This window comes from Thermobia domestica, chromosome 10, assembly GCF_964235325.1.
Source record: "Thermobia domestica chromosome 10, izTheDome1.hap1.1, whole genome shotgun sequence".
Classification (NCBI taxonomy): Eukaryota; Metazoa; Arthropoda; class Insecta; order Zygentoma; family Lepismatidae; genus Thermobia; species Thermobia domestica.
The window spans coordinates 97,353,587-97,377,901 of record NC_137463.1 but is presented as its reverse complement, the minus strand read 5'-3'; the positions used below and the strand labels follow the sequence as shown (position 1 = coordinate 97,377,901).

The 24,315-nt window shown below is 34.2% G+C and overlaps 1 protein-coding gene across 2 annotated transcripts in view; it reads left to right on the top strand.

Annotated features, from left to right (window-relative positions):
• The window catches only part of LOC145662591 (venom carboxylesterase-6-like), a 135,810-nt gene that overhangs the window by 89,416 nt on the left and 22,079 nt on the right, over positions 1-24,315 (top strand). Inside the window, exon 10 of one of the 2 annotated variants that reach the window (XR_014127066.1) lies at positions 15,531-15,624. The exons of the other annotated variant lie outside the window; for it this stretch is intronic. The gene's annotated coding sequence lies outside the window, so the exon portion shown is untranslated. The remainder of the gene's footprint in view (positions 1-15,530; positions 15,625-24,315) is intronic. 2 annotated transcript variants of the gene reach the window in all.

The following is a 24,315-nucleotide window of genomic DNA, read 5'->3' as shown; positions in this document are numbered from 1 at the left end:
GTAAAAGTGACATGACAAAAAACATCTCAGGTTCGAACTTCATCTTGAAAATTTGATCGAGATCGGTCCGGTGGTTCAAGAGTTATTAAGTTTTATTTATTTTTGTGTATCTCCCCCCTCCCTTAACTTCTACTGTCAAAGTGAAATGATAAAAGACATCTCAGGCCCGAACCTCATATATGTTAAAAATTGGATCTAGATTGATCGTTTGGTTTAAGAGTTATTAAGTTTTATTTATTTTTTAACTTTTCCCTCCCCACCCCGAAGTTCTATCGTCAAAGTGAATAGAGAAATACCATCCCAGGCCCGAACCTCATCTATGTTGACAATTTTGTTATGATCGGATGAGCGATTTATGCGTGATGAAGTCACAAATACAGTAACTTTTATTTTATTTTATTTTTTTTTACATATATCTCCGCCTCTCCCTCCCCTACGTTGCACCGTAAAAATGAAACGACAAAAACATTCCAGGCCCGAGGCTTATCTATATTGAAAGCTTTATCGAGATCGGTCGGGTGGTTCAAGAGTTATTAACTCCCCAACATAGTCACTTATATATATATATATATATATATATATATATATATATATATATATATATATATATATATATATATATATATATATATATATATATATATATATATAGATAGATAGATAGATAGATAGATAGATAGATGCATGAGGTTTATTCATGCCAAAAAAGTCCTGCTAAGACCGGTTTTTCCAAGCACTCAAATACCTATGAGGTCTATGCCGAACTTTACTGGTCTATTTCGGTCCTCGTGAGGTCTAACCCGGTCCTCGCGAGGTCTAAGTAGGTCCTTTGAGGTCTAAATGTGACTTCAGGGCTGCCAACATACTTTAAAACAACTTCAAGAATCAAAATAAAGATATTGTGTAAAATGCAACATATTAAATTATTTTGCATTTTAAACAAACAAAAATCGCTGAAATTTCGTACCATGGAAATATTAACAGGGAGATATTTTTTGATGTATTATTTAGTGCAACAAAATTAACAGTGTTGCCATCCCAATAACAAGATTTTTCAAATAACACTAAGCAATGTTTTTCTATATTTCAAATTTGCATGTTAAACGAAAACTTACTGCCTTTATTGTTTAATGATGTAAACCGAAGGCGTTGCAGTATCGAAAACATTCAAATTTCAAAGGTCTCTACTACAATAATATGGCAAGTGAATTGCAAGGAAAAATGCATATTGGAAGTACCTTAGTGTCGAATACTACGATGACAATACGACTTATTTCGAAGAAATGGAAACAATGATACATCAAATTCTTTATTTTGAAAAAGGTACTAACTATAACAACAAACCGCATAATAGTTTTTAATAGACACAAAGATTATAATGCCATTTACAACAATTTGATAAATCAATCCATACTTACATATGAAAAAACGTTGTTAAAGATTGTTGTAGTGCATAAAATGAAATATCTGTAGGAACCTTTTAAAACACTGTTGGTTTCCTTTGCTTCCATGACATTATATCGATTGTTTTTGAAAATTATATTTATAACAAATTGAGGAAGAAGATAATGGTCGCCAGATTAGTACACGAGCTTAAAAACTCACAGTTTTTAAAGATTTTTATAGTTTCTAACTATTTCAATTTTAGATATTTTTTTTTACTTTGGTATGATCTTTATGTTATTTTAAAAAAAAATTCAATTTATCTGGCGTCATCGATAACGTTATTTACCACGGTTTCTTATTTTAAACTTAAGACCAAGCTATTCGGATCCATGTCCAGGCAATTTGGTTAACAGTTTATGTTGCTCTTATATTATAAGCAATTATATTATAAGCAATTACATCATAACAATCTTAGTGATAAAGTGTACTTGGCTATGAGGCTTCGACTATTATTATTATTATTATTATTATTATTATTATTATTATTATTATTATTATTATTATTATTATTATTATTATTATTATTATTATTATTATTAACACGAATTGATGAAAAGGAACTACAGAAAATTTTCGGAATTACATAATTTTTAGCATTTTTGCAAGCTTATCTCCATTGTTTATCACATCTCCGGAACAATGTCAGATATCAAATTGCTCTATACTACATTATGATCTTTATATCCATTAAAAAGAATATATGATTGAACGTAGTATTTTCCAAAGCGGCTTTAAGAAATAAAACATGTTTGATATAATATCGTACGATACTGTACTTTGAACATGAATTCCCCTCATTTAATAGTTTTAACGCATTAATGAAACGATACGGCAATTCGTAATTTTCCATCGACTTCATTTTCTACGAAGTAAACAAAATAAACGTTTCAATTATTGGTTGAAACCAGCATTCGATCCAGTTTTTCCAAAACATCGATGTTAGAAAAAAGTTACAAGTCAGAAACACATTTAATACAAACTGCAAAAACTTTTTTGTATTTTCATGTAGCATAGGCTTCAAGAACAAAATGAAATGTAGGAAAAGACAGATGAAATCAACACTTGGAGAATATATTATCTATTCTTGTACAGTCGTGCATTTGTCTCTTTTTTAAAAAAAATAATGTATCTTCCTTTTACCCTTCCCTGCAACTTGTTTTTATTTTAGAGTTGACTGCATGATAAGAGTTAAAGCTGTCTCGTCTCTAGAAGGTGTTGTGGAAAGGATGTCTTGTTTCGGAAAATGTAATATTTCCATTTGGAGGAGTGCTGTCTCGTCTCGTATCACGTCACGAATACTCTGTATCGTCCCGTCTCGTGAGTAACCCTAGTTGCATGAAGATACAAGTTAAAAGGTGTTAACACATACATAATTGAGTGTTTCAGCACAAACCTAAAATTTTGTATATTCAACCAAAGTTAGTAACGAGGCCCTCAATGGTAGGTGATAGATCGCTCACTTTCGGTGTATGAAATTCCAAGTTCGATCCTAGCTCCTACCCAAGTGGGAATTGTGGAGGGAAAGTTTTGTGTATGAGCTTTCTCGGTGTTTTTCCGTTTTCTGCTAATTTCTTCATTTCACAAGTTTGTTCGGTCTCGTCACCACTGTCTCCTTTAGACTCGTCTGGGACGTTCAAGCCAGAAAGAAGGAAAAGAACTTCAAAGATCCTGCGGCATTTAAGACGTATATCATAATTATACTTAGGAAACATCACTATTTTTGCTCAGCGATTGAAGTTGAATACCCTATTCAACAGTGAGCCTGTTTAAGACGGAGATCTACCGTTCAACGTAGACTCTGAACCTCAAGAGCTCCCGCCGGGGCTTTTCCGTCCTAAAGACTCATATGCTAACTATATACCACAAGGGAGCTCGTTCGTGGTTATATACAATGCTTGAATTCGTTTATCGACATTGCGGGTAAGTAAAATAACGATCAACATGACACATACTTCTAAAGATGCAATAATTCAAAAGGATACATCGTTTTCTTAACCTCTCCCACTGTGGTAACAGTCGTGGAAATAAAACTTTTAAATTAATAATTTTGACAACAACTAAATTAACGACGTATTTTGTGAGATACCTACAAGTAATCTTTCCGAACGTTCGAGTAAAGTATTGAATGTGTCTAACAAGATATGTACAATGTCAGACATCTGCAAATCCATCAACGACTTCGTTAAAAGAGTTAATATAACATCGTCATACAAATTCACTTAGGATGACAAACTGAGGGATTTAAGAACACAGTTACAAGTGACAACTATAGGGACTATACAATACTTTAAGTGGGCAACGATTTAAAAAAAAAATAGAAAATATAATAAATTGTAGTTAGTTTTGAGTTAAAATTAGAAGTCAAAAGTTTACATATTCCGTTCTGAAATACAACTATCAGATTAAAATTATATGAAAAAAAAAAAATCCAGTGGAATATTTTCGAACTTGAAACCACTAAACACGGTTTGAGGCCGGAAGAAAGCAAACATTCCCTCAAGGGATGTTTCAGTTAGTTTCTATGGAGATCATTCAAATGGGATTGAGGGTGAATATCTCTCTCGTTCTCCAGTAATTTGCACCCTGATTGTAAGTATTAGGGTACTCTTTATTTTTCGACTTCTGTTTTTTTTTTTTTCTTTTTTTTTAAATCTCACCGCGGATGGTTCCATATCAGACCAAAACAACTCATGAGAAAAATTAGTTCAGTTAAATAATATTACATGGTTCTAAAACCGACCTCAAGTTTCGAATGTATTAACAACACAAAAGTAGCCTACCTTATAAATTTGGAAAGACTAATGTAAGTTAACAACCACATATTATGAAAGTAATACGTATTAAATATTTATAGATAAGAAGGAAATAACATCAGAGTTAAACGCACCCCAAAACATATCATATGGCACTTTTCAATTAAAAATTTTGCACTTGAACCTAAGATGGAGGACTTCGGGATGGCAACCATTATGGTACTATACAGTAATAAATGCGACTCTACCTTAATTATCCTTATTCAAGACTTCTTCTAACCGTTAGAAACTTACAAGGTACTTTTGCCTCGCATTGTATATTGTAAATCATTGAAAACTTGCGGTCATTTTGGGCACCATTTAATATTATTCAATTGAGCTTATTTTACTCATGGGTTACTTTGGTATAACATAATATGAAACCATTTTAGGAGGTGAGATTCAAAGAACCTCGGAAGTTGAAAAGTAAGGACCACCCAATGTGAATACAGGGTATTAATGAACTACACCGACAAACTGTAAGAGGTGATTCCTCAGATAAAAAAAAAAAAAGACAAAAAGTTCCTATGGACCTCTGGGAAAAGCGCATAGTTTCAGAGATAGAGCTGTCCAGAATAGCGAGAAAGCCAAATTTGAAGAGGCCCTATTTCGAATTCGAGAAATCGTGGAGTGGTGGTCTTCATCAGCATAAAGGAAGTCATGCATACACAATCCAAAATGCATAATTCATTAATGTTCAATGGGTGTGTAGAGTATTCTCTAAAGGATGAAATTCCCAGATATGATATCAACCAAATATGATCTGATTTATGATTGGTCCAAAGTAGGCAAATGATCAGCCTTTACAGCAGTGAACACGAAATCCTTTGGCGCGATACGGAAGTGTTAAGAATCGTCAACAACACGGACTCTCGTACTCGAGAAAAAGCACGCTGTGATGTTTTCTTTCATATTTATAAGTGAAGAAAACGTGAAATGTACCGTGACGAAATGCACCGCATTGCACGTTATTACGGACACTAAAAAACATGGAGCTGCCGGTTCCTAACACTTTTGACTTCCCTTCGAAGTACTGGATGTCGATTCTTGTCAAGGCTTATCTCCTGCCTACTTTGTACCCTCCTTGAAATTAGAGTATATCTGAAAACTCTATTGAGAACATATTTAAGAATTATACCCTGTACAGAGTACCCTGCAAACCCATTGAAAATTGACGTAATATGTATTTTTGAATTCTGTGTGCGTGACTTCCTTTACGCTGATAAGGATCACTATCCACAGTTTTTGGAATTCGAAATAGGGCCTGTTGGAATTTAGCTTTTCCAGATTTTGGACAGCCCCAGATCTAAAACAATGCACTTTTCGCAATAGATCCATATGAACTTTTTTTCCCATATATATATATATATATATATATATATATATATATATATATATATATATATATATGTGTGTGTGTGTGTGTGTGTGTGTGTACATGAAGCGAGAGAGAAACTTTTACCTCCTGATGTTATGCGAGTAATTATAAGCTATACAAGATAGTGAAAAGAAAAGTGAGTTATAAAGTGTAAATAAACGTTAGTTTTTTTAAGGAAGTTTACGAACATATACTGTAACCAAATACGTAATTGCGCAATCTGGTATCAAACTAGCGCTTTCAGGTCCAGGAAGTCAAAAAATATGTAGAACTCATGGTATTACGAGTAGGGTAATGTAATATCTGCAGGTACATTCTCAAACACGTAGGAAAACAATCCATTTATTATGTGGACCAAAAGCGTTCAATTAAAAATTGACATATATGGTTCACCCCAGAAAGTGGGCATTAAAGAAATAACGATCATGTCAATAGTGTAAAATACCCAGGTTTGGAAAACTTTCTAATTATGTTTTTTTTTTAAACTAATTTCATGATGGGGGCCGCGGTGGCTCAGTGGTAGAGCGTTCACCTCTGGTGCTAGGGGGTCCCGGGTTAGATCCCAGTGAACTTTGTGGTGGACAAACACCGTGTGCGTGGGTTTTCTTGGTGTTCTCCCGTTTCCTCCCACTTTCTTCATTCCACCATTTAATTCATTGCTCATCATCACCGTCTCCTTTAAGCTAACCGGCATAACCGTGGAACGTAAAACTCATTTCATTTTTTTTTAATTTCATGATGCTGAGTCCAATTATGCTATTTAAAAAAAATAAATGTAAAAAAATACCTCCAGTCACCTATAGACCTTATGGTATTTGAATGCCTTGGAAAAGAGGTCTAAACGGGCCTATAACGTCCCGTCTAGACCTCATGTGGGTATTTATCTACATCTATTTACGAACGAGACTTAAAATTTGACATTTTTCGGTTACCCATAAACCTTTAGTTGAGGGCAGGGATACACCTACGGAGACAAATTGGGGCTCGACTTCTCACATTACTTCCTGTTCCCCAAATGAAGTTCGACTGTTAGGTCTTTACTTCAACATGTTTATTAAAGCAAATGAATGCTTATAATAGAACAAATAGAAGTGCCCATTCTTCGCATGGGAAGAATAAGGTTTAAACGAACATAAAAGTGGAAATTTGAATGTTATAGACACTGCCCCACTTATAGAAACTGCCGAAGTTTTGGAAAGGCTGAAATACGTTTTTGATTATTTTAAATTAAAAGCTTATGTACCAGACTTCTTACCTCTAACTTTAACAAACACTCACATAAAGTTTTATTAGTAAAAAATTTGAAATTTGAATATTATAGAAATTATTCCCTTTCCCCAATGTAACCTGAACACTCAAAACATCTATTCTCCTATTTTTGATTAAAAGTTTAAATATCGAATCCCTCTCCTCTATCTCACATTTAGCAGTTTCACAATAAAGAGTCGAAGTTCGTAAAATAGAATTTACCCTACTTTCGCTATTTCAGAGCGGAATTTTCTGAAAGCACGGAAATTCAACTTCAGTTAATTTTAATGGAGAGCTCAAATGCCAGGTTTTGTTTTCCTAATGTCAGATACTTCATTCTTTGAAAAAGATTTGAACCCCTTATATACATAATTTTAAAAATGCCTTCTTATGACTTGTTTTCGTGGCGGAGTCACCTGTCCAAATTTTGTTTCTACCTATAAGTATTCCTTTGTGTTTATGAGTGAATTACTTATACTACTGTATTTAATAATATTGATCTGAAGAAAAAAATCTAAACAACGTCAACTCATAACAATTATGAATTTCCTAAATTCAATAATTAGTACAACACTGATCAGTGGCATAGCCATAAATATACTATACCAAAGAAAGTACTAATTATTGCGTAACAAAAAAAAACGCTTACACACACACAGACGTACACGTACACATACAGCAAACATTATGTGACGTTATCGGTTGAAATGTGAGACATATGGTCAGCCAGAGTGCTTCATGGGCTTTTGTGACACGAATTTTAGTATTGTATTTCATCATATAGAGGTGAGGCGAACTTCAGGTGAGACAGATAAGAAAGAAGTTAAATTGTTTCCAGTTTTCTGTAGTTACACAGTATTGAAATACTGATGAACTTTGGTAAATAATAAATTAATCTTCCTGACGCTACAGCCATGAAAGACTATGACTAGCTACATGGCTCACATTCAACTGGATGAGGAGCGACAGTGCATCGGTTCCCAGGCGCCATTATATGTGTCTTTCTAGATCACAGTTCGCCACCTCTTAATTCACTAACAATGAGGTTAAACTAGATCTAAATAATAATATTATTTTTAAAGAAAAATAAACATCCACCTTCTTTTTAAGTGGTATCTACTCGTATCTGCAGATGGTAAATTTTGATAGCTATTGTAACGAAACATTGTTTTAAAACATTAGGACTGTTATATATAACACTGAAATCTTATGTAGGGTTTAAAATATAGCTTATAAGAAGTAAGTTTTTCTTTAAACATCTCATGTAGAGCTTGTTTCTCATGACAAATTATCTGCATAAAAGAGTCTTAACAATTCTAAATAAAAGAGTCAAAAATGAAACACACTACATGAAAGCAGAATCTATTTCAGTATCACTGTTTTAAATGGGAGTGGATTTGGGCCAAACCAACTCTCTGCCTACGTCTTTGATACTGATTATTCATGAATTTTGTTGCCCTCCTTTACCTAACTAGATGCAGACAGTTTACTATCGCATAACTATATGAGAGCGATCTTATCCTTTTCTTCGATTTTTCTCCATTTTTACTTACAAGTGTCGATAGGAGAAAAGAAAGTATGGTGATCGTAAAACGACTAAGATTTTGTTTATATGTCATTTATAACTCTACAATGTTGTACTAATGATTCGTTAGGAAAATGTTTAATAGGGTTCCTATTTATTGTTAATATTTACTATATCGTCAAATATGACACATGCGATTTTACTGACATTACATTAACAAAATTCCATAAATAACTCTACTACTTGCTAATCATTTGTAATTAGAAAGTCTACATACGGTAGTCTGTTTTCAGTCTGTTTTCTTCGAACAAAGTTTCGATAAAAAAAAAGAAAGAAAGAAAAGGAAAGAAAGAAATGTATATTTCACAAATGTTTCAATAATACCTGTAGTATAATATATTTTTGTTTAAGAAATCAGAGCGAAAAAGTTCAGTACGGTGGTCCGTAAGCACTAAATATATACCATGGGAGTGATTGGGTGTAAATAAAGAAAACTAAAGCTTTCCTTTGGTGTAAATAACTTGTATTCCACTTAAAAACTAATAGTTTCATGTGGCTTAGAAAAAAATATACCTTTGTTTACGCAAAATAAGAAGTAACTTATTTCTAAATCTCAATGATATTTGAATGCCTTTTCAAGCCTTCCAGTTATTGTTTATAGCATAGCAGATTGTCCTGTGAATTTAATCCAAAGTGTATCACATACGAATAGCCGAAAATGTAATATATATAGAAAAGCCAAGAGATCAGGCCCTGATATTCAAACAAACATAGGAGAAGGTGATAAGACTAACACTATATAACTATAAACTATTGCAATAGAACAAGTGTTGGAACTCTGGATAAATAAACAGATCCTATTTACAGCATCAACACTATTGGCATACGCAACGGCCACTGAGGACTTAAGTTGAACAAAATAGCTTAATAAACAAATAAACACAATGCACTATGAAACAAAAGTGTACACCATAAAAGACAATGATAGCACAGCATTTAAATGAATTCTAAGCAAAAAAAAATGTTCACTTAATGGCATTCCACCCATTTACCCCCGCACCATGCGCCCAATTACCCCGTGGAGGTATTTGGAAGGAACAAATTTTAACAAAATTTTAACTGCCTCACAGTGTGGATTCAAGATTGTTGCTCTTCACGGCACCATCCTTATGATGTTTTTCAGCAGCATGAAAAATTCTGGCTCAAAACATTAATAGATGAGCAATTTATTGTAACTCAAACCAAAACATATACACACCTGAAACTGGGTTTCAAATACATCATTTCTCAATCAAATCAGGTTTTGGTTTTTTGTCATTATTACACCCTCTCAAAATTCACCTAAGCTTTTTTTTTCTAATCAACATCTACCTACCCAAAATTTGTGTGTTATTAAATTCCATAGAAATATACTGAAATGCAAAATATTTATATAAATTTTTAAAAAGTTTTTCGCCCAATACCCCCTTCTACTCTCTCTCTCTTTCTCTCTTTCCAAAATATATACCAAAATGATTATTAATATTTAAAAACATGTTTTAGTATACCATTGTACAAAAATTACATATACCTAACTAGTTATATGTATGAATAAATATAATGCATTGAGCTGAACAAAACCACATATTTGAAGGTAAATTCTTATGCGTAGTATCGAGAAAATCGAGAAAAATGCTTTTGTAGGAATGAAAACTATGCGGTTCTTTAACCAATAATAACAGACAGTGTTTAATTTTACTGAAAGAGATAGTTATTGGCTTACGTAATGTATGAGTAGTTTAATGCACTGTTAACTAGCAAATTGTAGATCTTTGTCTTTTTCGAAGTGACACACACGCTCCTTTACACACATAGGATTACTACTTATAACTTAACCTTACAATTCAACTACCGTGTGCCATATGCTTTTATTTTCTATTATACTTACTCATTCTTTAGATTATAATCCAGTTCCCGAAAACGATACTGGGATACTAGTTTCTGATATTCTTTCTAATGTGTTGATTTTAGCCAATCTGAATCAAGGACGTGCATCTCTTAAATTCCAGACAAGACGAAACAGTTGTCTCCCATACAGAGAAAATAAATTAATGGCATCTCCAATCAATCAATAGGCGTGGGAGATTCGAGTTCGATCTTCGGTGGGGGGCTGCGATGGCTCAGTGGTAGAGCGTTCACCTCTGGTGCATGGGGTCACGGGTTCAAATTCTGCTCCCGCTAAGTGAACATTGTGGTGGACAAACACCGTGTGCATGGGTTTTCTCGGGGTTCTCCCGTTTCCTCCCACTTTCTTCATTCCACCATTTCATTCATTTCTCACAATCACCGTCCCCTTTTGCCTAACCGGCATAACCGTGGGACGTAAAACTCAAAGATTTCATTCTTTTTGATCCCCGGTGGAAGTTCATGTGGTTTGGATCCCACAATAAGTTCACGTTTTATGTAGCCTCGATACTCAAAGAGACGCTAAACACAAATCAAATCAAACCAAATCGATAATAGCAGTATCGCGTTTCCTCTAAAATAAGATCGAACCTATTTTTAGGTAACCAAAGGACGCATTCCGGTTTTTATCTATTTATACAAATATCGAGGCTTTTATATTTCCAAAAGATAAATTCGGGTTTTTATCTATTTATACAAATATAAATATAGCATCTTTCTACATGTATTATGAGTATATCACCAATTTTGAGGTCTGCAACTACTGGGCCAGAGTATGGCTTAGTGTGTTTGCACACGATACCGACAAAATAGGAGGAAGCCCCGATAATATCGGTGTCGGTGTCGGCGTACTTTGCACACGTCGCCGAAAATATCGGTGGGATCCCCGATAATATCGTTGCCGGTGATGAGTGAAGTAAGCGACACACACAATATATTCTGCACTGTTTCCATAAATCTTCTCCATATATGAAAACAAATAAAAGTAATAATAATCGGGAAAATTATTTTTTAAAACAAGGATTACAAAAACTGTTTTGAAGAGGTGTGGAGAACGGTACAAAACTTAGAAAAAATAGGCCTATGCCTAAACATATTTAGATTTAACAGTGCCGTTTTAAATATAAGTCGTAAACATACTATTTTTGTTTCGATGAGAATTGATGCTGTGGTACATTGCAAACTATATTCGTTTTTAATTTTTGTTGAAACACTGTTACATATTGTATGTATGTATATTATTTTGTTTTCCATGCAATTAACACTAATGTCATAGTAGATTAAATTATAAGATTCGAATTAGTGATTTTGTTTTACATTGCTCCATACATACACTGGCGTAAATCCTGGGGGGATGAAGGGAACGTGTCCCCTCCAATCTTGGAACTGGGGAGGTTCCCCCCCCCCCAATAATCCGATTTGAAATGTGTTTTTTGGGGGAGAAATTTGATTATTTGTGTCCGGTCGCCAGAAAGGAAAGTGAGATGAAATTAATGTCCACTCAGAATAAGCCTCGAAAGTGCCCGCCTCCCAATGTTGAAGACAACTCTGCTCCCCTGATCCTCCACAGCATTGTTTCTCGACTGATCTTACCCGTCCCCCTCCCCAATGTTGAAGACAGATTTGCGCTGTTGCATACATACCTGTCGTTCCTCGTTTCTTTTTGTCCATGAACTCAAAATCCTGGGCAAGGCTTGCATAAACTTCTCGCCATGGTTTTTGTTTGCCAATTCTGTCCTTGAAAGAGTTGAGTTGAGTTGATTTTAGTTTAGCGTCCCTTTCAGCAGCGAGGCTATATGAGACGTGGACCTACTGATTAACGTGGAATCCGAACCACATGAGCTCCCGCCGGGAATCGAACCCGGGTCTTCCACGCCAAAGGCACGTACGCTAATGTCCTTGAAAGAGTCTGTTATCTTATCCCATATGCAAGGTCTACATTACACAAGTTCAATGTGGGTTAAAATATGGAATGGAAAAATTCTTGCCATCTCTACCAGTCACTGTAGCTAAATTGCAGAACTCTATGAGGGGGTTGATCCCGGTACAAAGGGAAGTGGATACATAGTTTTGGTCTTTGTTTTCAATTGCCCTTCCACAAATTCTTTTTAAAAATGGGGAATTTGAGATAGTTTTGGGAGTGAGAAAAAACATTTGCAACAAGTGAAGCATGAAGTCACATCCCTGTTGTTGAGATCGCAATCAAGAAAATGCCAAATGAGTCACTTGTCCTTGAAGCTTTGCAAAGAGTGTTTAATTGTGCTGGTTTCGTTACAAAATAATAATAATCCTATTTTGACTTGTCAACAAATATTCTATTCAATCATTGCTTATTGAGTGGGACCGGGAAAAGTGATCTTGCACACAATTCTGATGAAAATAAAAGGAAGTAATAATAATCAGGATTTTTTCCATATGCTTATGTTCACACAGGCACGTAGCCAGGATTTCGTGAAGAGGGGGGGGGGGTCCGCGACATGAAATACTGTGGTCATCACACCAGGGGCTTGATCATTCTAAACTATTTTCTGGAACATATATTGGTTCTTTTAGCCAGGATTTCGTAACAGGGGAGGGGAGGATATGAAATTCTGAAGGCCCAGGAGATCGATCAATCTAAACTACTTTATTATCAACATGTATTGGTTTGTTAGGACAATAAAATGATGATATGTTGGTAAGTATTTTAATAAAAAACTCTGAAGAAATCTCGAGTAAAATAATAATAAAAAACGTACTGAAAAAGATTTTACAATATATACGTCCTTCCTCTGTTTATTCAAATATAACAATTTTCCTTTCATTATGACCTCAACTATTATAAAAAGTACATACTCAACAATGTCTTATAAACTACTTTACAATAGCTGCATTCCTTTCTCTGTTGAATTAAATTCTAACAGATTTCTTTCCACATAATTTTTTGTTTGTATTATTCCGTCAACTACTGTCGGTTCCAAATGACAGGTTATTAAAGGAGCAGTAGAAAATTGTTCTTGAAATAACATGTTTGATACTGCAAGGATGCGATGACGAAAAATTATGATTAAAAAAATGGCCACACTGTTACACAACGGCACTATGCTTTTGGAAGCTTAAAATCTCCCTGACTAGTAGCAGAATCTGAGAATTCCGTAACTTTTCTTGAAATTTCAAATTCCCTGACTCTTCCAGGATATCTCGCTTACCTCGCCACCATGTATTGCAAGTAATACGTATCTCCTAATAAGAAAGAGTAACCAAAAGCTTCCTGTAGTTTTTTTAACGCTGATCCTTCTTTTTCTCATTTCATTTTGTTTCATCCTTCCTTATTTTTTTCATTTCCGGTCTCGAAGGGGGGGGGGTCCGGACCCTTCGGACCCCCCTTGGCTACGTGCCTGGTTCACAGTGTATCAAACTTTGAAAATTACGCTTAAATTAATTTCCAAAATGTATTAAAATTTAAATGCATTAATAGATTTAAAAATATACCATCAAAGAGTGTTGTGTGTGTGAGAAAGAGAGAGAGAAAAAAAGAGTGGAAAATAATCAAGAAATTGGTTATCTAAATTTCCTATATTCTATTTGGTAATAGCTATTTAGAGGGAAACCAGTACTTTTCAGACATCCCACATTTTATACTTATTTAATAAAAGGAATTAGCTACTCCAAAATAGAGACTGTAAAATATAAAAAGCTGTTCCGAAGTTGTTTATAGGACAAGATAATAATAATATTATTATACAATTGTAATAGAAAAAAATGGAAACAACAAAATTCCAAAGATAAGAACGAAACAAGAATACACAGCGCCTTGTCACTCACTCTCTTCATCTAACACAGTGGCCGGCCGACATTATCGGCCGCATGTGCATCCAATCATAAGAAGACATTGCCCCCGACAAAATCGGGGGCTTGGCCGACAGCATCTACGTGTCGGAGGATCGGTCGATAATGTCGGTGGCGTGTGCAACCTACGATTTGAGTACATTGAAGTCGATTTCACCGCCGACATTATCGGCGCTTCCACCGATATTATCGTTGCTGTGTGCCGTATTCTTGGAGAAGGGCATGTATTACTAGCAATCTGACAAGTTATGCCAGGGCTTATTTTCTAGTTGGTTCTTATTTTTATAGAAACACAGTAACAGGAAGAAAAAGGATCCTTATGTGACTTTCTTAATAAAGCCGAAAAGACGTTACCATGTAGGAGCACTTTGTTTTCGGAAGTTTGGTTTCAACAGTTTATAAGACTATGTAAATAAGTTAGGCATAATCAACATATCTTTAAAGATTTATTACTCAATAACCTAGATTTACCTTTATGTACTATGTATAAAATTATAATATTCAAATATGCACCACTATACATTTCGTAAACTTACATGTTATTACGAAGTATATTTTGTTTAATATGATTCTGTTAATTTGAATAATTGGCAACTCTAAGAAAGGGTACTATGATGAGAAATTCTGTAGTCACTGGAGCATGAGCAAGCTTAACCACTTCAAAATGAATCATCTATATATTGTGCGTAGGGTACGAGACGCAACGATTAAAAAAAAAAAAAAAAAAAAAAACCTACTAACTAACTCTATTGCCTATGGAACCCGGAGGTTAAATACCGATAAGCAGTCGAAATTTGATTAGACGCAATGAAAGGTTAGGAGGTAGTACTGAAACATAGATGATTAAGAAAAACGAATAGATGAAGTTTACATTTAAAAAATGCATAAATTAAACAAAAGTCAAATGAAGGGCCAGGGGGAAGAACGCTTTCAGTCCAAAAAAATCGATATCTCCAACACCAATTTTCTAATTTGCTGTAAAAATAAGTTTTTCTTTACATATATACAATATTTACCTTGATATAAACTTAAAACTATTTTTCTAACAATGTAATTACAATGGTTATTTAATGAATAACTTGCTTTTTTTCCTCTCCTGAAAAATTTCATTAAATGGACTGAAAGCGTTCTTCCCCCTGACCCTTCAAATATTTCAATCTATGCCTTACCTAGAAAGAAGAGGAGATGTAATATTTTCTTGCTTGTAGAACATGTACTCATGAGTCTTATTACAGTATTCAATATAATTTGGAGTAGACACGTTCACCACCCACTTAGGTTCTTGATACAACCCTAAATTCTCTTCGTTTCCCTCCTATCTCATCGGTATTGAAAGTCATTGCTAGTTTTTTTTTTTTCTTTCTTGTAGGATGACGCGAGAATTCAGGGGTGCATGATGGGCCTAACAGAGAGACAGGTGACCCTGCTATAAGCGTTTTGAATCCTAGATCTTGCGGATACAGGTTCAACATGGCAACAAAATATTACAATGAAGGGTAAGGGGGAAAAAGAAGGAATGTCACAAAATTGCATTTTCGAGAAAACGGCGTTTTAATATTGCAAACCGCGTAAGAAGAATAGGGTTAGTTAAATCTTTTGCCCATTTTATATGGACATTTCTACATCTACGCATGCATGGCATATACAGTCAAATAGAACCAAGAGTCACCAACAGATAGGGCAAAGCACCCGAAAAAGCACATACATGGACATTCCTTGTTTTTTCCCCTTACCCTTCAACTTAATTATAATTATTCTATTTTAGCTTCTCACTAATAAGTAAGTTGGGCTTAATTTTACATAAGTGTACTGTAACTACAAAAATTACAGTCTCTACACTAATTCAATTTGTTTAGCTTTACATAGTTTTCAGATTTTTATGTATACAATAGTAATAAAAATAATCAACACTTTAAAAGCAATCAATTTTATACAGATAGATACAATACAGATATTTAAAAATAGAATAAAATGAAATTTCCAGTTTAAAATTCGATAATTTGAAAGTGAATTTTTATGATAGCTGGAAGGAAACGGGGGAAAGCTCTGAGAAAACTCATGGGAAAACGATGTTGCCCACCAGAAATTCATACGATTTGGGATCGAAGGGCCTCTCGGACCAGATGTGAGCATTTTACCACTGAGCTACCGCGTTCTCTCCTCCTCCTTCTTAGGTTTGAGCTTCTGATGCACTTTGGCGGTACCTACAAGACCATCGATTTTCTTATGACCGATAGGTTGCTTCTGATAAAATACGTGTACCCGTTTACACGCATCCAATTCTAATAGTTTTCAGAGCTTTACTCATCAGCGGTACCTCTTTTTGTGCCTCTACTTTTTTATCTGGAAGGAAGACTTCGATTCTTTCTTCATTTCGTGGATTTATTTTCTTTTTTTCCTTTTTTTTTCAACTTGTGAATTTGTCAAATGATAAAGATTGGTCAAATGATATTCTGCGCTAATGATGATTTGCAATTAAATTTAATTTTTTTGTAGACAATATTTTTCTAACAAGGTTAGGAAAGGGGGAAACGAAACTCACCTAAACAATTTATATCTATCCCAATATAATTAATATTATCGTCCGAATTTTTTTAGAGATGATCGCAGAAATGTTAACTGAAGTTTATTACTATTGTTATTTTATGAAATAAACTATTCCGATAAATATAGCGAAATAATAACAAATAAGATTTTTTCTGAATCTATCATATATTATTACTATTAATGTACAAATTGTTAATAGTGAGCTTGATTATCAACAGTTATTAAGATTCTACATTTCGCCTTTCGTGAAAATTCTACCCAAAAAACCAAATGCAGGCTTCAATTTATTTACCTAATGTAAGTAGGAGCGAATATGGCAAAAGCGGGATAGACATTTTGTTCCTGACTTTTCAATGTTTTATGGAAAATAGAAATTACTCTAGCGTATTAATATACTGTTGTTAGCAAATTTTAGAATATATTTTCCTCATTAGAAGATATAAAGTTTTTTAGAGCAAATGTGGATACAATTTTTCTTTTTCAATGTCACAATTTTATGCACCAAATCTAAGGGAGACGGTGATGATGAGATAGATAATAATGGTGGAGTTGTCCCGCGTAGCGTAGTTGCTAACGCTCTCAGCTTTGTCGCCAGAGGTCCCGAGTTCGATGCCTTGCGGGTGCACTCGATCGAAAAGGTGTAAGAGCTTTTTCAGACGAGTCCTGAGTGAAGTATTTCCTCATTCACATCAAACCGGGATAGTACCTAACTTCCGAGTCCCAGGCCGCTTCCTTCCCACCTTCCTTATTTCTTCGGATAATGTGATCGCCGAGGGACGTTATCCCCACATGTGATGGGTTTAAGGCGTTAGATACCGGTGATGTGGGGAATATGTATAAATAAATAAATAAATAAATAATAGAATGACGAAAGTGAATAAAAACACGAAAACCCTAAAGAACCACGCATGAGGTGTCTGTATACCACAAAGTCCACTTGGAAGAGCTAGGATCAAACCACGGACTAGAAGCACCAAAGGTGAGCGCTCTACCAATAAGCCACTGCGGCCGCAATGCGACAAATGTAAAGCCTAACATCTGCAAACCTTCATGTACATCAAAAATGATCATGGTGCCCTCGCATCTGAGAGTTTGTCTCTGAAAAGATTATCACTTACTCATCAACGCCGAGGGCATACTTCTTGCTCTTAATTTATGTTAATTAAAACTTGTTTTTAATTTATGTTAGTGAGTGTTCTTGGACATTGAATAAAACAATTTTAAATTATATAATATTTTGAGGAAGGGACATGGACGTTTGGATCTTTCTGGGTAGGTCCTGATATTGACAGGATCTACGAACATGTGGGAAACGAAATAAATAAAATTTGTGTTCCATTTCAAAAAGGAAATAATAAAAAAACATTACGGAACAGTTTTGATAGATGTTCGAGTGCTAAGGAGGCAAAAATAACTTTTCCCAATTTTCAAAAAAAAATATCCTAAAAATCAACTTTGTAACCTTCAACTTTGAAGGCAGTATATTATAAGTTTGAGTGATATTAGACTTAACTTCATTTATACAATAGGTTGTTGGAGTAAGATTGTTTATTTCAGTTTCTTTTTTCTCGTATTATAATTATGGAGATCTTTACTATTTATCAGATATAAATTACTACGTATATTACGTCTATGTACATTGTGCACGTACATACAAGAATGAAATGAAATCTTTGAGTTTTACGTTCCACGATTATGCCGGTTAGGCTAAAGGAGACGGTGATAATGAGTAATGAATGAAATGGTGGAATGAAGAAAGTGGGAGGAAACGGGACAACCCCGAGGAAACCCACGCAAACGGTGTTTGTCCACCACAAAATCCAATTGGCGGGGCCTGGGATCGAACCCGGGACCCCAAGCACCAGAGGTGAACGCTCTTTCACTGAGCCACCGCGGCCCTACATACAAGAATGAATTATTATTAGTGACTCAAACAGCAGTAGAGCTCCTTCGTGGTTAAGCGGTTAGCGTACGCGCCCTTGGCGTGGAAGACCCGGGTTTGATTCCCTGCGGTAGCCCATGTGGTTCGGATTCCACGTTAATCATAAGGCCCATCTCATATAGCTTCGCTGCTGAAAGGAACGTTTAACTCAAAGTCAACTCAACTCAACTCAAATAGCAGTATATTTGATTCCACAAACTAACCCTTTATTTCGGTAGTACATAGCTATTATGGCTTTATTTTGCAATATTGAGATTGAGAATGCTAGATATCATAATTATACAGGTATTAGTATTATAGACCTGGCACTACTCGCCAGTTACCATGTTATTTAAAGCGCATACATTTATTATTTTTCATTGTTGCTTCTGCGTAATTGATGAATCGTCATATGAAAACTACTTTTTGGATGATTCTTCATTTATTTTCCCTTCAACTTTTGGAGACGGTTACACTGTCTCTTCAGTAAAGACGTTCTTCATAGTATTTACTTTCCAATATCGTAGATACTCTATGTTATTTTTTTAATAGGCTGTATTCTCATTCAAATGAAGACCAAACAAGGAAAGAAACAAATGAATTATCCAAAGTTGAATACATACTACCGAGCAGTTGGTGAACACAATATTTTCTAATGAAAAGAGTCTATAAAATTAGAACAGACTGTTCTATTAAGAAATTTGGTTTTCCAACATTCCTTCATACGTATATTACCCTGTTCGTTTGTGCGTTCATCCGTACGGAAGACGAAAAGAATGAATAAAAATAAGAAAAAAAATAAAAACTCATTTGCTACTTGATGGATCACCAGGAACTTTGGTCGGGATGTAGTGGTTCTAAAATTAGCAATCGAGTTCGTTGAGGTGATGTTTAAACCGAAAATGATAGAAATTAATCAGTTTCGATTTTAACATTGATCATTATAGGGCTAAAAACAGGGAGTAGATGTCTAGAAACAGTTCCCTGCAACCGATAAAGCGTCTCAAGAATTCATTTTATCTCCCTCCTTAAGTCTCTACTAAAACCAAAAATGATATAAATACATATATGACAATGTCCGTTTCAATATTGATAAACATTGAGCAACGGATAAGATATAGCGAGAAGTGGTTTCTGAAATAGATTTAGTGTTCTAAGAATAGGTACTGTTTTCTGTCTTAACCCTCTTTTCTAACAAGAAGTGGCAGAAGTCAACCACGTCCGGTTTTAACGCTGATCGCTATGGAGTAAAAACGTAAAAGAGGGCGAGAAGCAGTTCCCAGTAGTTTCCTTAATTAAGCGTCCTAATAATATATTTCACTTCCACTCTTAATTTCTCTGTTTCAGGCGAAAGTGGTACATATCTACTACCACTTCGAGTTTCAATATTAATTGAAAAAATCACGCTATAATATCCAAATTCCTTCACGTTGTGTACACGTGACAGTGCTACTTGTTTTTATGTACTGTACACAGGCCTGCAAGGTAAGATATTGAATGTGAAAGATAGTACAATTTTTAATAACTGTATGTGAGAAAATTCCGTTATGTGGAATACAGTGTCGAACTTCGCATCTTGCTTTCTCCATGCGACGCAGACGTATGCAAAGGAAAACAAATGACGTATTTGATTTAATGGTTCATTTTAAAAAGAAAATACTACTCGTTTCTGATTTCTATAAATATAAAATTATAAGAAAGGAACAAATAACACAGAACTGGATAATACTTAAAAAAAAAAAAAACGTTGGTTAGATATATCCGTGATAAATGCAGTTCGATTCTCACATGGAGTCCTTTCAAGTATTCCTAAAAATGTAAGAAATATTCAAATTTTACATAATGGAGTTTACCATATATGAGAAGTTCTTTTCTTTTCTTTTTTTTAAACACACGATTACTCGGAGAAAGATGTGACACATACGTAGCTTGGGATCCCCAGTACTATACTCTAAAGCAAGCAATTATTGATTGGTGTTACCTTTTAAATTTGATCTAGAAAATAGTCCTATCGTTTTTCATTAGATCTGGTGAAAACTTGCCTTTGAGTAAACGAAGAATAATGGATTAAGAGGTTCAAGAGCCTTATACGAAATAAATAAATAAATAAATAAAATTAGGAGCAAGAGCGTCATAATTGAAGTGACCTCGTAGAATTATGGATTTCCGAAATACTGTTTACTTAGTATTTGAAAATACAATATAATTTGATTTTAATACTTATGCAATCTGCAAAATATCTTACACTAAACATTAAATAAAATAGTTTTCCATGGATTCGGATTGTAAAAAATTTAAGACGCAATTCTATTATTAGTAGCAAATGTTATTATTATTATTATTATTATTATTATTATTATTATTTGCTATGGATCAAGTAAGTAAGTGTTTTATTGACGTAAACTTCAATATAGATTACATGCATATTATAAAAGTGGCTTCAAAATATGCTTTCATTAGTAAATGGCTTTATTTATAGAAGAACTTATAGGCAAGTTCTACATATTCAGTTTTCAGTGACTGATAGATCCTTTTCAATCAGAAAATTAAGACTACATATTACGTGAGACTAAATTAAGTTCTTTTTAAAAATTTTATTTTGGTGTAGGTAGCTGTGAAAATAGTTAGAACTTATGCAGTTTGTTTCAAGCTTCATATGTATGAAATGCTAGATTCATTGCTTTTTATTTAACTCGAGAAATACTCTTCTATAGTTTCTATTTTCTTTCTTAAAAGAAAAATCTCCCTTTGTATGTAGTACCGTTACAAAGTAAACAGTCTTCCAAAGAAATTAAATAAGAGATAGATCTCCAAATAAAACTTATGATGATCATATCTCTTTAGTTACCTGTCTTACGAGATAATTCAGAGATACAAGAGAGAGAGAGAGAGAGTTCTACGTATGTGTGGCGCAAGTGGACATAGACTTTTCATTTACTACGTATAAGCAATTTCTACTTTATGTTGATAATGACAGAGAATTAACGTCGAAGAAAATTGAAAATTAGCTTACAAACGTGTATCCCCTTCTTTATAGGATTGCTAGACATCTGGATTTTAGCACGATCATCAATTTTGAACGAATTATATATCAGTGTGTGATTTCCAACCGAATGTATTATCAGTGTCGTCTTCAAACTCATTTACAATGAATCTTTACATTTCGTTTCCCGTCAAATTTCGACTTCTAATCGTTGCATCTCCTACCTTACGTTTAACATATTTACTGTATGATTCATCGTAAAGTAGTTACGCTTGATCATGGTCTACTAAATCCCGAAATTATCTTTACAGTACGCTTTCTAGGGTTTCCAAATCCACAGTTATATATACACAGTTTGTAATAACATGTAGGATTACGAAATGCACAGTACATATTTGAATATTATAATTTTATATATAGTAAATAAATGGGAACTTATTTTAAACCATTGAATACAGGGATGTACGCATAAACTTATTTCAGAAAGGGTCCAAATTCAATATGACTATAAATTACATTAAAAGTTATCAAGTCACTCCTAAATTTAGACTAAATTTTCGAAAAGTGGGGATTTCGGAGGAATCAGAACTCCAGGAACCACTCGCTGCGAATGTCCCTATTTGGGTAGTAAATCTTTTCAATATACTGATTATTCGAACAACCTTGTAAATTATTGATTTCATTTGAGTTAAGCTACCCTTTCAGCAGCAAGGCTATATGAGACGTGGACCTACCGCTTAACGTGAGATCCGAACTACATGAATTACCATCAGGAATCAAACTCGGATCAACCGCGCCTATTGACTGAGGATGTTATTCAGCTATCTCTTGGCATTAGAAGACAGTTCTTTGGCCTTCTCAGAAATAAATTTAAAAAATGGCTGCCATTGGCTCAGATTGGCTTAAATCAACAAACGCGGAAGAATATCAGAAACTATGGAAAGACAATATTCTTGTCAGGAACTGGATACTGAAGAATGAACAATTATAATAAAAAATAAGAACATGTGACACAGTTGAATTGTAAGGTTGAGTTGCAAGTAATATATGCGTAAAGGAGTGTCTGTGTTACTGTTTGTAAAAGACAAACATTAATAAATAGATCTATAATTTCTTAATTAACCCCTTCAGTGTGGGTGGCGAGTTAACTCGTGTTTTCAAAACTCACCTGCTGTGCGGATGGCGTATATATACGCTTTCATTTTGGTTTGGCTATTTTGTATTGTGCATGGCGAATATACTTGGACACAGTATGAGTAATGTTATTCCCGACAATATTTAGCGAGTTTGCGCTCACCTAGGAACCCCAAGAGACCAGACAGAAAAATTGGGCTTGATCTGTTGAGGCATTCCCAAATTTTGTGTAACCTAACCATATTATTATTATTATTATTATTATTATTATTATATAACCATAAATACGACAATGACAAGTTATAGTAGCTAATTACGCACTGAAGGGGTTAAGAGTTCATTTTACTACTCATGTAATAAGTAATTCAATAACAATTTCTGTCAGAAAATAAAAATCAGTTGTTATTGGAAATAAACGACACAATTTCTAGAGTCGTATATCCTCTTTTCGTTTACCTTGAAAACTACGAATGAGAACTTATCTTTGACATGTGATTTTATTTAGGTCGATATAGTCTATTGATTCATATATTTTATATGAAATACACAATATTACAAAGAAATATATGTTAAAGTTCATGTTAATAATAATTTTGGGATATAAATCTCATTAATCATACTATATACTGTCATCTTGCTAAGGTCGTAATGAAGAGTTTAATAAATGTATATTTCAGTATCACATTCATCTCAATAAGTATCATGTTTCTCCTATATCAATTTTTAAGTTTACAAACTTTCTTTTACAAAAAAAAAAAAAAAAAAAATAGATATGAGCTTTTTACTTCAGGCATACTATTTTGCCCAGTTCCATTAGATTTTTCGATTGATACTTTACCTTTGGAAACTTTTTTTTTTTTTTTAAAAAAAAGGGTATTAATATTTTAAAATTTTGAAGAAAGACACTATTTTGTGCTTCCGTAACAGAGGCGAGCACTAAAAACGGGAGCCAGTGCATCCGAATCCCCATCCGAAACTTCAGAATTATACACATACTGTATTTGCGAGACTGTTGAATACTATGCTCAATAAACGTACAAAAGGAGAAATAAATTTATCAGAGAAATCTAACAAACGGTTTTCTCATAGTTTCCATTTTTCAGATTGTGTAAAATCACAATTGTCAAATTCAATTATTCAGATTAAAACAGTATTTACACAACACAGCGCTATAATATAAACTTTTGGTATCCATCTTGCTATCAATCGTTATGCAATGGGAAGTTGCATCCAGGGTCTAGCCTAACATCCCGTAGGAAACTATATAATACGGAGTTCTACATATTGACGTGAAATATGAATCTTATGAGTTATCACAGAAGACAAGATTTCTTCTTAGTTAACCACAATAAAATTCTAATTAGTGTGTTATTTAGGTGCGTGAACTTGCCCCCCCCCACTTGACGCACTAACGATAAAATTAATGTCAATCGTTAGTGCATCGTTAGTGCTTCTTAGTGCACCAATCCCTAATGTTAGTGCTTCATTAGTCTAGGAGCTATAAGTAAAAACTTTTGGGAGGCCAAGTTCACGATGCCCCCCACTTCAAGCACTAACGAAATACCTAGT